Raw genomic sequence first — 16,092 nt, 5'->3', positions numbered from 1 at the left:
TGGAGGTCCTCTTGTCCAACATTGTGCCCACAGCTGGACTACTGCCAACACTAGATTGAACCAGCCAATGCTTTGTCTAACCGTGCCTTGAAAACCTCCAAGGGCAGAGATTCCAAACCTCCACGGATGACCTGTTCACCTCTTCCACGGCTGCACTACATCGCTGATGAGAAACTTTTTCCTAGTGGCCAATCTGATCTGACCGCTAAATTTTTAAATAATTCACTGCAACTAGTTGAGACAGTATCTTTAAGCTCTAGTAAGTTAGACAAGCCATGTGATACGATTTCTGTTACCTAATGAGATGAATATGCAAGTACTTCCTGAACCTTTCAATCTACCTCACCTGTGATTGAAAATTCACTTTGTGTGAAGCTTTATTGCCCCTAGAATACGCCAAAATAAATCTTCACTGCAATTAGTCACTTTTTTAATAGTCTGAGGTATGATATGAAAATGGAAATTCAATGGAAAATACTTCTGTGGCAGGTTTTTAAGCAAATTGATGTTCTCCCTTAGATTAAAACACTTCTACTACCAACCCATTCTCACTTTGTCCTTTGCAAAGATGTAGCACTTTACAAGTCTGTCAGTGTGATCGCATCAAAAATTTACTTTTTAACAACGAGGTTTAGTATGAGTTGTTTTTTACATCAGTTACGAAGGAAAAAAATCCACTACTACCACCATCCTTGCTACCACCACTGCCACACTTTAGCAAAAACTGTAAATACATAAATTGATAAGACAATTCACTGCAATAGCTAAAAGCCAAAATGCTGGCTTTTTTTCACTATATTTAAATGCAATTAAATAGAACCATCTTATTAATTTACAAACAATAAAACTTTAAATTACTTCGCATGTTTAAATTTCAACAGGATAAACATTACATCCTCTTGTGAAAAGACCAAGTGGTTAACTCCTCATAACAAAAAATGAGAATGCCCTGATGTCTACATGAAGCATTTAGTTTGGGCCACCTTGTACTTTATATGTAACAGACCAACTCAGACACTTCCAGTCATAGGAATAGCAAGACAGGAAACCCAGTAGTCCTTTAACCTTTTACAAAAGATTTTTTCTATTTGCTTCTTTAGTGAATTGATGATTCTCAGCCCGCCATATTCCCACACATCAATGCATTCACCCTGTACATCTAGAAAGTTCTCAGAAGTTCATTGGAACACAAAATCACTGGTGTTTCAAATTGAGACAGCCAAAGCCATCTGGAACTTTGGATATGTAACTCCAGTCAGCTTGCATGCAAACATAAAAACCAATTAGACAATGTAAGAAATGTAAATGTCACTATCTACATCAAAAGATCTGCATTCTATACACTACTCTCACTTACTTGATAATCAATTCTGCAGTATAGCAGTGATGAAAACTGATCATCAAGTGAATACAAAAGACTATATACTGGAAGTCCAAACTGCTCAATGAAAAACAACTGTACGAATCACACAACTAATGATGAATTTATGCAAGTTACATTTTCTCAAGCTTTACTGACAACTGGCGGGTACTGGCCTCATGAGAGTACCTTGGCAGAAATTACTAAGCTCTGGCTTTTTATTCAGATTGTACCACAAGCTCTCAGCTGACTTCAAATCCCTGATAAAAAAAGAGGGTGGGTTCCTATAATATTTCATCTCATTTGATTTAGCTGCTCTGATATTTAACCTGTTTCTTCATTATAATTTAATTAAACTTATTCCACATACAGATATGCTAATACACATCTTTTTCTCACCACAGTATAAACAGAAGTAAAATATAAATGCAAAACTTAAGCAAAACTTAACCAGTCTTGAAGTACTTAGGCTTTAAAAACATTTCATCAAAGTATTTTGTATAATAAACTGATGAATGCAATTATGTGTGTCCAAAATAGACATGATAGGAGACCTATCATTCAATAGTTTCCTGTTCTTTCATCTTGATTATGTTTGTTTTGCTCCACTTCACTTCTACCACCAATTATTACACACTCAGGATCTGACAGGGGAAAATCAAACTCTGCTCTGTGTCCATACAAGGATGGTACAATTTCCCCAAAGAATCAGGCCTCTGATACAACTTCTGTAATTTCGTTTTTACCATCTTTGTCTTGAAAGTATATAGTGTTTAGAAAGTCTTATCTGACTCATTACTACCAGACTCTAGAGAATATGCCAATTTCTAGGAACATTAGATGAGTTTATTTTCTACTCTACCATTTGCAACTTGCTAAGACTACTACAGTTTTTGCAAAGATATCTCATTTTTTCTACAGCACCTTTAGATGCAATTGCTTGCATGGAAGACTCCAGGTTATACTGAACTGTATTATATAGTTACAGTTATGTCAGTAGAGTCATTGGACTCTCACTGAAATAAACTTCCTTGTTTCTGTTCAACAAATTCTCTCTTCACTTCAACCTCTGAGCATGGGTGACCAAATATCCTCCTTCTTTTGGCCTGATGATGGATTTTATATGCTGTGGAATATACAGTGGAAGTAAGATAGAAGTAATGTCCTTACTGATACATATGGCTGATACTAGAGAGTTATATGAATCATTGAGAAGAAAACATTCTCCAAGAAGCATAATGCACAGTCAGTAAATGTATGTATTCAAGTAAAAACCAAAAAATAGCTAAAAAAAAAGAGGACAGCTCTACCTAGATTCTTCACTTTAGCATACTGCAGAAATTTTAAATTTAAATGCCATATGATGCAATTCAGTGCATTTTATCACTTAATAGTCACAGAATTGCTTTATAGACACGGATAATAACTAAGCACACGGCAAGCAGGTGAAATAAGTTCTGCCCCTTCCCTTCCCAGTAAGTTGGAGCTGTGATAACGTACCACGACAGAGCTGTTTTATAAGTGCCAGTACTACCACACCTCCTTTCCACAACCCTTTGCTAATGTGGCACACCCTTGTTTGACAGGAAATGTCACCTTGTGTTCAGTCATTCCTTTTTTTTCTCAAGTAATTATTTCAATCCTAGTATGACGCCATTAACATACATTAAGATTTTGCCTTTTCTACACTGAAATATATGGTGGTGAGGAAAAGAAAAAGAACCTTCAGACATACACAAGAGAAAGTTGTCTGGCACATCCTGGGAGTGGCTACGCAGCGACTAGAGTGAACCTACTAATTTAATGTACTGATAATGCTCTGGGTGAAGCAGGTCATAGAATCATGGAATCATAGAATGGTTTGGGTTGGAAGGGACCTCAAAGATCATCTAGTTCCAACCCCCCTGCCATGGGCAGGGAAACCCTCCACTACACCAGGTTGCCCAAAGCCTCATCCAACCTGGCCTTGAACCCTTCCAGGGATGGGGCATCTACAGCTTCTTTGGGCAACCTCTAGTGCTTTGCTTTGTGTGAGCAGGGAGGCAGCGGAGTCCGATCTACTCTATTATTTTTCAGATAGATTGAATCGTAGTATGCATTATAAACAAACATAACCCCACTGATGAGATAGGAATAGTTACCAGTTGGTTGGGCCTGACACATATGACAAATCGTGCTGTTAAGCTGTAGGTTTCATAATAAAATATGTTTGACACAAATACAAATTTCAGGCATACTTTGTTCATCTAGCCTCAGCTATTCATTCTCGTCTCATCCTTGGCTCATTGACCCCTCTGATTCTTCAGCACTACTGTTTGTGGGGCTACATTGTGAATCAGCTTTGAAATATTGATCCCATTTCAGAAAGCTGGATCTGATTCAGTTAAAACCAAACAGAACACCACAGCACCTTGTTTTGGTAGAGTATTCCTTAAGATGGATCCAGTTCCTCATTTTTTTCAGAGGTTGGTCCCACAAACAGGTATCCTGACAAAAACAAGACAGTGAGTGAGTCATAGGAATGGGAAAACAAGAAGGGTACTGCTGCCTTATGGTATCATGAATCCATGGCTTCAGGGCACACCAAGGTTTTCCATGGCCAGTTAGCACTGAACACCTGCAGCTGTCAGTACAGGCAGCCAGGCTGGCTATCGCCGTTACAGCTGAGTCACCTGGGGTAGCATTTTACACCTACTTTGTACAGATGTAAGACTGTGAAGATCAAGTCATCTTGTCTTTCAGATCTCTGGATTATTTCCTATCTATGCAGGAATCCCTGTCTGAGGGTGTATCTACAGTAGGCAAAAAGCATGCTTTTGCCATGTAGATTCCTGGAGAGGGGAACAATGTCTATAAATTAAATTCTTGCTAGCCAGATGAAAGTACCAGCAATGTGCTTTGCCTTGTGTAAGAGTTGAACTTGTGCTGGTCAAGTCCTGATAAGGACACATTTCCCTTGGGGAAGACAAGGCAAAAAGACTCAGTAACAGAGTGGAGATTTTTTTCAGTATTATGGGTTCTGCTCTGTACCTCTCAGTGTGAGTCATTCTGTACAGGGTGATGAGATTTTTAATAAAAAATACAGGGCTTTTCCTCTTATTTAACATTATGTTTTTGATAAATCGTATGTACATTTAATCTCTTTTTTCTCAACACATCTTTTAAAAATGACTTTTAAAAAAAACATTCCTCTGCATTGGTATTGAAAGCACAAGACTTAATCTATCCAACCTCTGTGAACCTGTTCGGTGTAGGGAACAAGGTGGAGCCTACCACCTTCAATCAAAGATTAGCTGCTGTAATCAAAGAGACATGAACAGCTTACACTCTCAACTTCTGATTTCCACAAAGCCTGTTTGTTTTACTTAAGGCTAGTTTACTACGCCCTTGTTACCATGGAATTGCTAGGGAGCTAAGCCACACCTTTATGAACATTCTTCGCACTTCCTGCACAGTGCAGCCTTAAGAGCAGTCTGCTATACTCTGGAGAGATAATTGGAAGTCAAAAAGCATAAACAGCTACATCTTAAAATCTTGGCAGGTCACCTGCCTTTATGCTCTTGTTAAATAGTTCACACAAGGTTTTGGGGAAGCATTTACCATGAGATGTATTTTTCAAAAGTATCTGATGCTTAGGATACTGATAATATGTTTCCTACCCTTTCATCAGTTTGAATCCAGCTCTTCTGTTGGTGGCTGCTTTGTGACTAGAAGAAAATGAATTGGTGGGTTCCTTTCACATCCCTCCAGGCTGATATATATGCTGGATTAGAGTAATGGTAGGCTGACTGGCAGTTCCAGGAGACAGGATAAGGGCTCATTACATGTAAACAACCCTCTCGGTGCTCTAGGAAAGGATCATGGTATAATTGCTAGATCACTTGCATTCTAGTTCATCTGTAATTTAAATCATTATATAAAAATATTTGCCAGTCCTGTTGATGCTCAATATTTATAAGAATCTCAGGAAGTTGTGTGTTGTGTGTGTTTTTTTATTTCACAGTATACTTAAAGAAACAACTTTTAAACACATTCAGTACTACAAAAAAAGTAAATCAAAGCACAGAACTCACTGCTGAAAATTAAGCTGCCTGAAAATGCCTAAAGCACACTAAATACTCATATTAGAAACCATCTTACTGATGAATCATTCCTGTAGTTTCATAGATTTCCCCCTTTACCCTTCCCTCTGACTCAGGATATAAAACCATCATTTGTTTTATTGCCACTGCCTACTGCAAATGGAACTTCGGGTTACCACTACATATTTCTTAGTTTTTTTCACATTACAAATTATAGTAGCTTCTAAGGCCTGGGTGGATAGTAATGATGATGATTAGTAAGATACAGTTACTAGAAAAGCAGTAAGGTGGAGTAGGTGTGAGTAATTGTATTCTGTGGGAACTTAATCAGAATCCTCCAGCTCATAGGCATGAAAGTATTTTGTAATCACAACAATTAAAAGAAAGGACAGAAAATCAACACCATTTTAATGCAAGTTTCCTTCAGAATTTCTTTAAAAAAGGAAATAGGATTTTTTTAAAAAAGGAAATATTTACAGGCAGACAACAATAGAAAATTAAAAATTGGTAATCAGTTACTTTGTTACTTGTGCTTTTGAGAATGAAACCTGCAGGACACATTAGGATGATGTAGGCTCAAATGCAAGGGGAAAGGATTAATATTTTAAGAATTACAGCTTGGTTGCACAGGCTTAAAAGCAGTACAGGAGATAGACAACACATTTGAGTCTCCATAATAGTCACAACATACTACTGTGGGGCAACAGGAAAGGAGGAGGTTGTGGACATATACATAAAGAAACAAAACTAGTGGGTGTACAATAACAACCAGTTTCATTTATTTGTGCAGTTTATCATAGTAGCAACCAAAGCCCCAGTATGCAAACAGCCTGGGCAACTGGGGTAGAGGAATGTATTCCACAGCTCTGCAAAAGTTTCATAAGAAGCACTACCCTTTTACTGGGATTAGTTGTCTTTCTCAAGTCTAGGCTCAAAGGGATTTACAAAACCACTATATACACACACTCAGAGTCAGAGTAACTTCTTCATTGTCATACAGACAATATGTTGCATAATTTTTTTTTCCTCTCATGTAGAAAAAACCCATCCTTTTCTTAGAAGAATCTTAAGGTACTGGTAATAGATGAGTTAAGCAGGCAGGATTATACAGTGTCAGCTGAAAAAAAAAACATGTGACCACTGATAAAAAATGTTAAGTCTGTTTCAGGAAAAGGGATAAATAAGCCAATAGCTCTGCAAGTCAGGCCCACAGTTCCTGGTTCTTGGGCAACAAGTCTTCATTGTCAAGTGTGGCTATTTAATATAAAATTTGCTCTTCATTCTTCATTTGTCTTTCCAGAACACAATCAAGTTGAAATGATATAAAACAACTGTCGCATTTCAACAGGGAACTTGGCTTGGCATTGGGCATGACGATTTGCACAATGGTTGAGGAATGCTGAGGCAAAAGATATGTATTGAAATGCTGTTAAACTTATAAAGCCTCAGTTTCTGCCTTCATTTTTAATGTGAAATAAATATATTTCAGCATATATCAAGAAAGATTAGTATGGAGGTAAAGCATTGAGGAGTTTATTTGATCTACTATCCTTGAGTGAGACAAACCCCAGTAATTTCAAAAACATCATTTATACATGAAGAAAAATCAGAGCTCAGGGATCTATTTGCTTTATTTCTTTAGCCCTTTAGAGAAAAGACACATACGAAGCTAATTTACATACTGTTTGAACCACTTAAATTACTTCAACATCGAATTTCAAAGAATCAAAATATAACAGTTCAGTTTCCTAATCTATTTCCTAGATCAAAATACACCTTATTTCAACCAAGGTAGCATTAATGCTTAGATAACAAGCTCACCAAAATATATGAACCCATATGTATGTACATCTACATGCACATATATATAGATCCTTTGCTTAATTTTCCTTTGATTAATTTTCATTCCTCACCTTTGTGCTCCCTCGGAGTTTTCAAGTTTGGGCCCAAGGCAGACACTTAATTTGTTCCTTTTTACCATTTCTGGCTTCCTACAGTCTTCCTTTAGCTTATATTTTTCTATTCTTTCTCTCAAGCATCTGAAAATGCAGAATATTAGCTGAGTATATAACAACACAGAATGATCAAATATCTGTAGAGATCACAAGCTTCCCCCAATAGTATTACAAGTATAAATTGAATACATACTATTTAACACATAATTCAAGACATACAGTTATTATTGTCTGCCCCTTACCCCAATGAAAGGAAGTGACACTTCAAAGAAAAACTGCCTTCATGGGGTGAATTCACAACAGCTATAACCATAGAATGGTTAGGGTTGGAAGGGACCTTAAAGACCATCTAGTTCCAACCCTCTGTCATGGGCAGGGACACCTTCCACTATACCAGGTTGCTCAAAGCCTGTGAATAATAATATACATCTATAATGCCATTATACACTTAATATTTTTACAGTTGATTTGAACATGACACACTTTTCTACCAGTAGTACACAGGACCATTTTTTAGAATGACTGCCTAGGAGAGGCATGCTCCTTCCACATAAATGTTTCTTGATAACCTTCCTCCACCTCTCCCAGCAATGCTTTCCTGCCTAAGCAGCTTCACTCTGAAGTTACTATACCTATGCAACAGTCGCTCCTTGTGTAGCCCTTATAATTGTTTTCCATCTGGATTATATCGTTGTCATGTACTGTGCATAAGGCTGCGCCTGAACATTTAAGAAAATAAGTTCACAGCAGTACAGCAAGGACTACTTCTGAACTGCTTGACTCATGGCAATTTTTCTTTCATCTGTTGATTATGAACTACAAGTACTACATAGAAAGGGTGTACAATCTCTTATCTTTTTCTCTCAGTACTCCTTCCTCTGCATACACACACGCTAACACATGGCCACAGTTGCAGTGCACATGCCTCAATTTGATATCCTTGATGTAACAAAAGGCATGACTGGCAGGATTCTCTGTGAGAATTCAGAAACTCAGCATATCTGGTCCTGCTTGGAAATAGCATGAAATTGTATGTTAGCCACAATTCAAAAGACATCTGCCTTGACAGGGCCTTTGGAAGGGGATGAGCGTATGCTTGCATTGTCCAAGAACGTAGGAAAGAACTCTGCGTATATCAAGTCAACTCCAATGGCAGGCTTTAGACTAAAGCTGGATTGTCCAAAGCTGGACCATGACTGAATTTTTCCTAGGCCATGCAAAGATCCCAAACATGACATAATCCACATTCCTGCAAAAGATCTTGTTTCTTACCATTTGTGCAGTTTCTCGAGAAGTTTCATTGTGACATGATGACATGACAGATGACAGTTGCGAAGGCAGCACTCAGCACAGAGCTAACTTGTTGCATTCAAGTTCAACTATTGCTTCCTGCTAAGCAGACTCAATAGAATTCAGCAGATAAGACTCCAGTGGGCCTTGTAAAAATTCATTTACTAGTCCTAAATAGCACATGAGTGAATTCCTGTTGAACGTTAAAGCAAGAAAGGAAAAGCTTTGTTGCCATTATTTTTATATAAATTACTTGTAACATACTTCCTGGTCTCCAGATGCATTCTGAATGCATTGCTAGTGTCATGCTTGATGTACCCTACTCCTTTGCACTACTTAGATGCATCTTATTCCACCATGGCAAGACATGCAGCGAATGCAGGTTTTGAGGTTATTTGTAACACTTGCCTTCATTTTCATTTTGAAAATTCCAACACTGTGTCCTTTGCCCATAGCTAAAGGGTAGAATTATATTAATGGAACATAACTGTCATTTAATCTCTGCAAGACCACACACTGGCTTCGGCATGCAGTGAAGTATGTTCTAAAAAGCTGAAATTAGTGTGGGAGGCCTTTAAGTAGACATACCATGATGCATTCATGTTTGGCTACGAAACTATGAACCTCTTATAAAAAATGCTCTGGAAGATGGTAGTGGCACAGTATCCCATACCAGTGCTCTGCAGTTACTGTCTTACCTTCAAATAAAACGGTAAATGCTATCACCTGAAACGACATCTCAACATGGATCTTCTCCTACAAACTCATTCAAACAATAATAATCCATACTAATTTGAATGTTGTTCAGGAAATAGTAGAATGATATAACATTAAGCTGTACCTAGACTACTTATATGGTTGGGCCACTGTGCTGACCAAACACCATTCAGATTTGCAGAGTCAGTCCTAAATTACTAACTTCACATGCAGATATTCTTGTTCATTTGTTTTAAAGCCTTATAAGAAGAAATGTCTGCTCAACAGTTGCCCAATATATTTTGCTTTCTCTTTCCTTCCTTCAGCTTAATTCTAATAATTCTTCTTTATGTCTTAGGAAGATGACAGTCAAATTCTACCCTGTGAGTAGACTTTTCCCCCAGGTTTGTGTGTTCTCTGGACCAATTTGAATTTTTTACCCTGAAGAAGATTATCAAAACAAGTAGATGTATCTGAAAAATATAGGAGGCATGTTCAAGCAGTATTAAGTCTCACACTTCATATGCACTACAAAGAAAACCACAGGATAATAGACACATCCAATTTTAAATATAAAATACGTATGTTTATATACATACAATAATGACATGTGGGAATCAGATACAAGACTTTCATAATATAGAGGTGATAGACAGAAGCCTTGAAGATTTTGTGGATATTCTTTCCCTTTCCCTTTTTAAACAGGCAGTTTTCTTTATGGCCCACCAAGAATTAGGTCATCTTTGAAAGTGTTCTTAGGCAGTGGCTGCACAATACCAAGGCAAGAGGTCAAACATACTGCTGTTGTAGTTGCACTGCTGTACAGTTTGTCTCAATGAGGCAGGAAGAAAAAAGGAGTATTTCAACTTGTTAGAAAAAAAACTGAATCTTTTGTCTTGAATTGTGGCTCCAAAAAATCAAGAGAAAAATGTACAGTCCATAGGAACATTAATCAGTAGCAGTGTTTAATAGAAACACTACATCACATATGTTAAATGGTAAAGGTCTGTTTGTTTGCTCAGTTCAGCTTTCATCATTACTACATTAACCCTTACAGCTGAACAGTATGCCATCCTCTCCTTGAACATTTTCTACTATGTAGATCAGATTAGTCAAGCTATCACCCAGAAGGCAAAAACAATTCACAACTTAATTAAGCTCTCATGGGGCCTACAGCAAATCATTTTTTGTATGAATTGTAACTAGTTAACACAGAAGTATGTACTAATAGTTGGCCTGCTAAAACCATTTCAAGATCTGTTCAGACTCAGAGTAAGACAAATGTTTCCAGATCTGGTATAGATACAGTTTACTTTGTGAACAGACTTTTTAGCTGAAAATAATAACATCCCATCTACTTGTCAGAGCTTCTACAGCAGAAAGTGCAACCTTCTTGGGTCCACTGTCAGAAAAGGCAGGTACACACTATCTAATTTCCTTCAAAATCATCTGTTTCAGTTTAAACAAAGACATTTGGGATGATTTAACCCATAAAGTAGTAGGGAGCATTTGCACCATCCTTTCTGCTGCCAGAACTGCTCCAGATGACAGGAAGAAAACCAACTAGGTTAAGGGTGGTACCAAAATCAATAGCCTCAGCAGCATTGCTAAGAGAATACTGGACTAGTGCCTAAGAAACTGTTAAAATCATAGTAAACTGGTAACATTGCTCTGCCACTTTCCATCTTGCTGTGCATAGTAAGATTACTGCAAAACTGGTTGGGGGTATTTAAGTGCCCATATGTTTTATCTCATTGAATCATATTACCAAGGGAAATCTGTAGAACATTAATATAAAGATGCTACCTGAGTCTAAAACTTCAATGGTTTGAATAGTTAATCAGACAATAAGCTCACATGATCAGCTGCAAATTTGAATTGAATTCTGAACTTAAACTCTGTTCAGAAAAATCTTTAATTTGACACTTGCCTTTTCAAGCAAAACTTCTGAACACTATTTTTGAAGTTAAGTACTACAGCTAAGCTGGTTTGACAGCTTGCCACTGCCAGAAATGGGAGGTCCTTCTTGTTTCCCCACTCTTCTCTTTCCCAGCTTCATGTATCCCCCATCTCTTTGTACCTGCTGTGGTTGTGGTCAGGCTCTGGCTGAGCCAATGCAGCTTGTTAATTCACCAGTAAAACACCTTTTAGTCACCAGGCGGACTTTGTTCTACACGGAGTCTGTTACTGCCAGAGCCTAACTAGAGGGGCATACAGTCAGGAGTGAGAGTAAAGAGTCTCCCTCCTTCAGCAAACCATGAGACTGGCCAAAGCCATGATGCAACATCCCTCTCATTACTTACACACTGTGAAAAGCTGATTTTGTGTTTGTAACCAGGAGCTTAAAACTTGTTTTGGCAAGCAAGATTTTCCAGGGAATTTTCAGAAGCCTCGACTCCCTAACTATCCTTTAGCCAAATTAAGCTGCAGTTTCACTACCTTTTTCTTTTTGGGGGTTGGGGTTAGAAATGCTGTTTTAACTAAAGCTGCCTTAGCAAATACTGCCACCAAGAAGAATGATCATGATATTATGCCCTTTAGGGTCCTTCAAACAAATCTAATGTTAGTACAAGAGATGACATAAGAACAGCCTTCCTTAGGGTGTCATAACTAAAATGTTATGGCATACATCCTGATCAGTTTAGTACAGACCACATTGACCTAAAGACATAAGTTAACTTCAGATGCATGTACAGAAGGAGATAAGGCAATGAAGTGAGATTAAACAGCAGTCGAACTCTTCATTAGTTAATGAGTCATGCACTCAGCTACTTAGCAGTATTTTGAAAAATCTGCAACAACTATTTCAGCCTCTGGATCTTTCAAATTACTTCTGGAATTTTACATTTTCAAATCTTTCCAGAGTGCTAGCTAAAACACACATGTAACAGCTGAGGAAAAAGAATAGTACAGCACCATCCTTAAACTTTTTATATCATTGATGTATGAGACAGAAACTGATTTTGGACAAGAATGTCAGTGTTTGTTTCCCAGAAAATCACAAAAACCTGATGGTATAAAGGACAGATCTTTTCAACATATCAGATTCATGAGCATATATGTATTTCGAGTGTTCCTTTTAGGTAGTTCTAAACACACGTCTACAGCAGCGTGCACAGACATACCCTTTTGAACAATTGCTTTCTTTAAGTATAATTTTAGTCTATGAAGTGATTCAGGTTTTCAAGAAGGGACTCCAATCTGATGGCTAGAACAGTAATTTTAGAAACATCCTGTCCCTATTTGTTACCCAGCTTTGCTAATGAATAAATACCATGCAGCCAGCTTTTTTCGACCCCATCCCACCTTTTAATAACAAAAGCAGCCTCAGGCCATCGAGCCTTCCTCATCACCTGTTAATCTCCAGGAAACAGCTTCTTTCTCAATTGTTGTTGCTTAAGTAATGCGCCATTTAACACCCCAGATGAATCAGCACTAAGCTACTAGTGAGCTTCTGACTCTGCTGTCCCTTCGGCTCCACAACACTTAATTTACTGATGAAAGTGTCAGGACTCAGATGATTTCCATTTTGGGAGGTCATCTAGAGCTCACGTTTGCCTCTGAAATTTTCTTACCTCTTCTTCCTTTGAATCTGTCTCTAGATTAAGGTAAATGTAACTAATTTCTGACGTAGTTCATTCTGATTATCAGAACTCATGACATCCATATAGTTGTTCTTCTAAGCTGGAAAGGTCCTAGATAATGTTTTTGAAGTTTAGGGATTCACTGTTTAATACCTACACTGTCTCCTTGTATGACCTTATTAAACAAAAATAAGGGTTTGTTCGGTAGAGCTACTGAAGAGACAGCAGTTCCAGTGAACAGAAAACAATTCCTCATCTGACCTTAACAAGTAACTACAATGGATGATGGAAACAAGAGGATAGAAGGATGAGCAGATTTCTTAGGAACTTTTTCCTCAACAACATGCATATGTATTTATATTTATAGACACATATATATTTAAAATGTGTATTATATAAATATATCTACTTTTTTCCCAAGCAGTTATTCAGAAGGATGGCCAAGGATTAAAACACTTGATTTTTTTACTGGAGTTCTAACTTGTTCCTGTGCATACATTTATACACCCCCCCCCCCCCCCTCAGTTTCATCAATAAGAATGGCCTATGTGTAACAGAAACACAACAAGATCAGTCAGCAAGATCTTACCTTCAACTGTTATACGCTTATAACCAGCAAATAAAATGATTCAGAAATCAGAAAAGGAAATTTTTTTTTTTAACTTCTACTTTTGTAACTCCTCACTATCCAGGCAGGAAGAACGTGTAATCTTTCAGGTAATTGTTCTAGTAATGTATTCCTTCAGTCGAACACATGATCTCATTCACCCTTCTCAAGGGGTGAGGCCGTGGGCTGCGTTTATTGAGCAGCCTCTAGTGGTTCGCCACAGGAGCTACCCTCGGCTACAGCTTCATGTGCTGCCCTTGACCTGCTCATGCCTTGCGCAGTGCTGTCCAGGATGCTCTTGACCACATGCTGGCCTATGAACAAGGATGGACACAGACGGCAGAAAGATAATAAGCCAATAACACTGAGCTTTGTGCCATAAAAGCTGATTTGATCCTGAAACATTTATATTCTGGTAATGGCTTACAGGAAACACGTAACACCAAAGCAAAGAAAGAAGAAACATCCACAGGGTGCTTGATTTGTCCCAAGTGCAGTATGTGAGGGGAAGAAAAAAATAAATTTCTGGCAGTAGCATTATCTTAGACCTTATGTATTCGTTCTTCAGAGATGCTACCGATCTCCCATACTGAACAGATGCAAGATTTCCAAGATAGCTCATATTCTAATGTGAAACTCTTCTAGGAATTCCTATTCCATTCACAACTTAAAAAATCTACAATTTGTGAACCTACAACAATACTCTAGAAAATACAGCAGTTGCTCATGGGAAAACCAGTGCACTGCGCAAGTCTTTTTCGCTGTTCTATCATTTTAGTCAGAAGAGCTAGGTATTGGAGATGCTAGAGTAGCAAGACAAGCTAGGCTACCTTTTTAAATCTTTTGGAGACATTAGGTGAAAAGATGGAGGCTTAAGGTATGCCTTGAAGATCAAAATTGAGCTTATTGCTGGGAACGATAAGCCCCAGTTGCTTACTTTCTAGTTGCACACTATTAAGGAGTTAATTTGTGATACTGTGTCAGAACTAGTTAGTAAAACATTATCTGACCCACCTAAAGTGGGAAACTCAGTGTTGAACAACATCTTGTAGAGAATGAAATTGCAAGGGCAACACCTGACCTCTTAGCTATCCACATTCAGACACTGAGTCATAAATTAGTCCTGTTGCTATTCTTTTACATATTCATCTGCACTCAGTAGCTGATGCTTCCCTGAAGGAAGAATGTGAGCAGGATGAGGGAGCACATAGGAAAGCAGCCAGTGAAAGAAACCTTATGTTTCAGATCAGAACATTCATTACTGCTGCTTAGTGGAAAGACTGCAGCACTGAGCTATTCACACAGTAATGCTTCCTCATTAAATAGGTGGCCCACAGAGAACACTGTACCAGAACAAAGACCAAAACCAAGTACACAGATAACAATCCCAATCAGGTTCTCACCATGTAGACTACACTTTTGTCAGAGCAGTTTGATTTGCCTATCATTTTACCCATTCAGGAGATTAACTGTGGCAAGGTACTTCAGAAAGGCTTTTTTACTTTCCACCTACACTACACTGTATTACATTATAGCATTACTACTATATGACAGTGCCCCAAGTACACTATTAGGCCTTAAGTGACCAGACTCACTTAAGTGAGTGGAGCTGGAGCATCCATCCACATAACATGCCTACAGGCTCAAGAGCCCATTTCAGCTCAGCCCTGGGCCTCCAAGTCCTTTGCTTAGCCATGCTGTACATGTACCTGTGTCATAGGTAGCTCATCCCTTTCCAGTGTGATCTCTGGCCCCATCTCCTCCTGCTGCTGACTGGAGCTCCCAGAAAAGACCCTGGTTTGTTAACTTGCTTCATCTGGGACTGTTGAAGGATCATGACCTACTACACACTCAAGTCATTTACTGCTAGACCAGCCTTTGCCCAGCAAAGGGGCAGCCTGAGCAACAGTCACCCATACCTCCAGGGTTGCTGCCCCCTCCCAAACACATGGAGCAGCCCCACTCTTACCTCTCCTTGGCAGAGAGCTCAAGCCAGGAACAGTTTCCCAGGCCTGAAATAGGGCTCCTGGACCAATTGGCAAGGGGTGTGGGTAGAGGCCCCAGGTGCTGCTGGTCAGAGCAATAAAGGCCTATCAGCGCAGCCAGTACTCTAACACTATGGACATCGGTACCATCTATAAGTTATCTTCATTCTGCACAGTTGATATCTTCCCCAGTAACGCTAAACACTGTATTTTAAAATAAAATAGAAAAATATTAACTGATTTGCAGTTACAGCCTAGGGGCAATGCTCTTCTTTAAAAATAAATATTATAATAATCAAGCTCTTCAGTTTTGGAAAGCAAGAAATCATCATCTTATGTTAGACATTGCCTCTGACTTCTTGTTGTTGAAAAAAGAAAATATTTACCATGTGCATTAGAAACGTACACTCACCATTTGAGTAAAACTTGTCTGAAGATATTCCTTATCTCGAGATCTGAGGATGTTGAATTTTTGTAAATAAATTAAACGATAAAGAGTAAAAAGCATAGAGAAGACAGAGTCAGACTCTTCT

The sequence above is a fragment of the Tauraco erythrolophus genome, chromosome 15, assembly GCF_009769465.1.
Source record: "Tauraco erythrolophus isolate bTauEry1 chromosome 15, bTauEry1.pri, whole genome shotgun sequence".
NCBI classification, from domain to species: Eukaryota; Metazoa; Chordata; class Aves; order Musophagiformes; family Musophagidae; genus Tauraco; species Tauraco erythrolophus.
The sequence above is the reverse complement of the archived record's forward strand: the minus strand, read 5'-3'. Positions refer to the sequence as shown.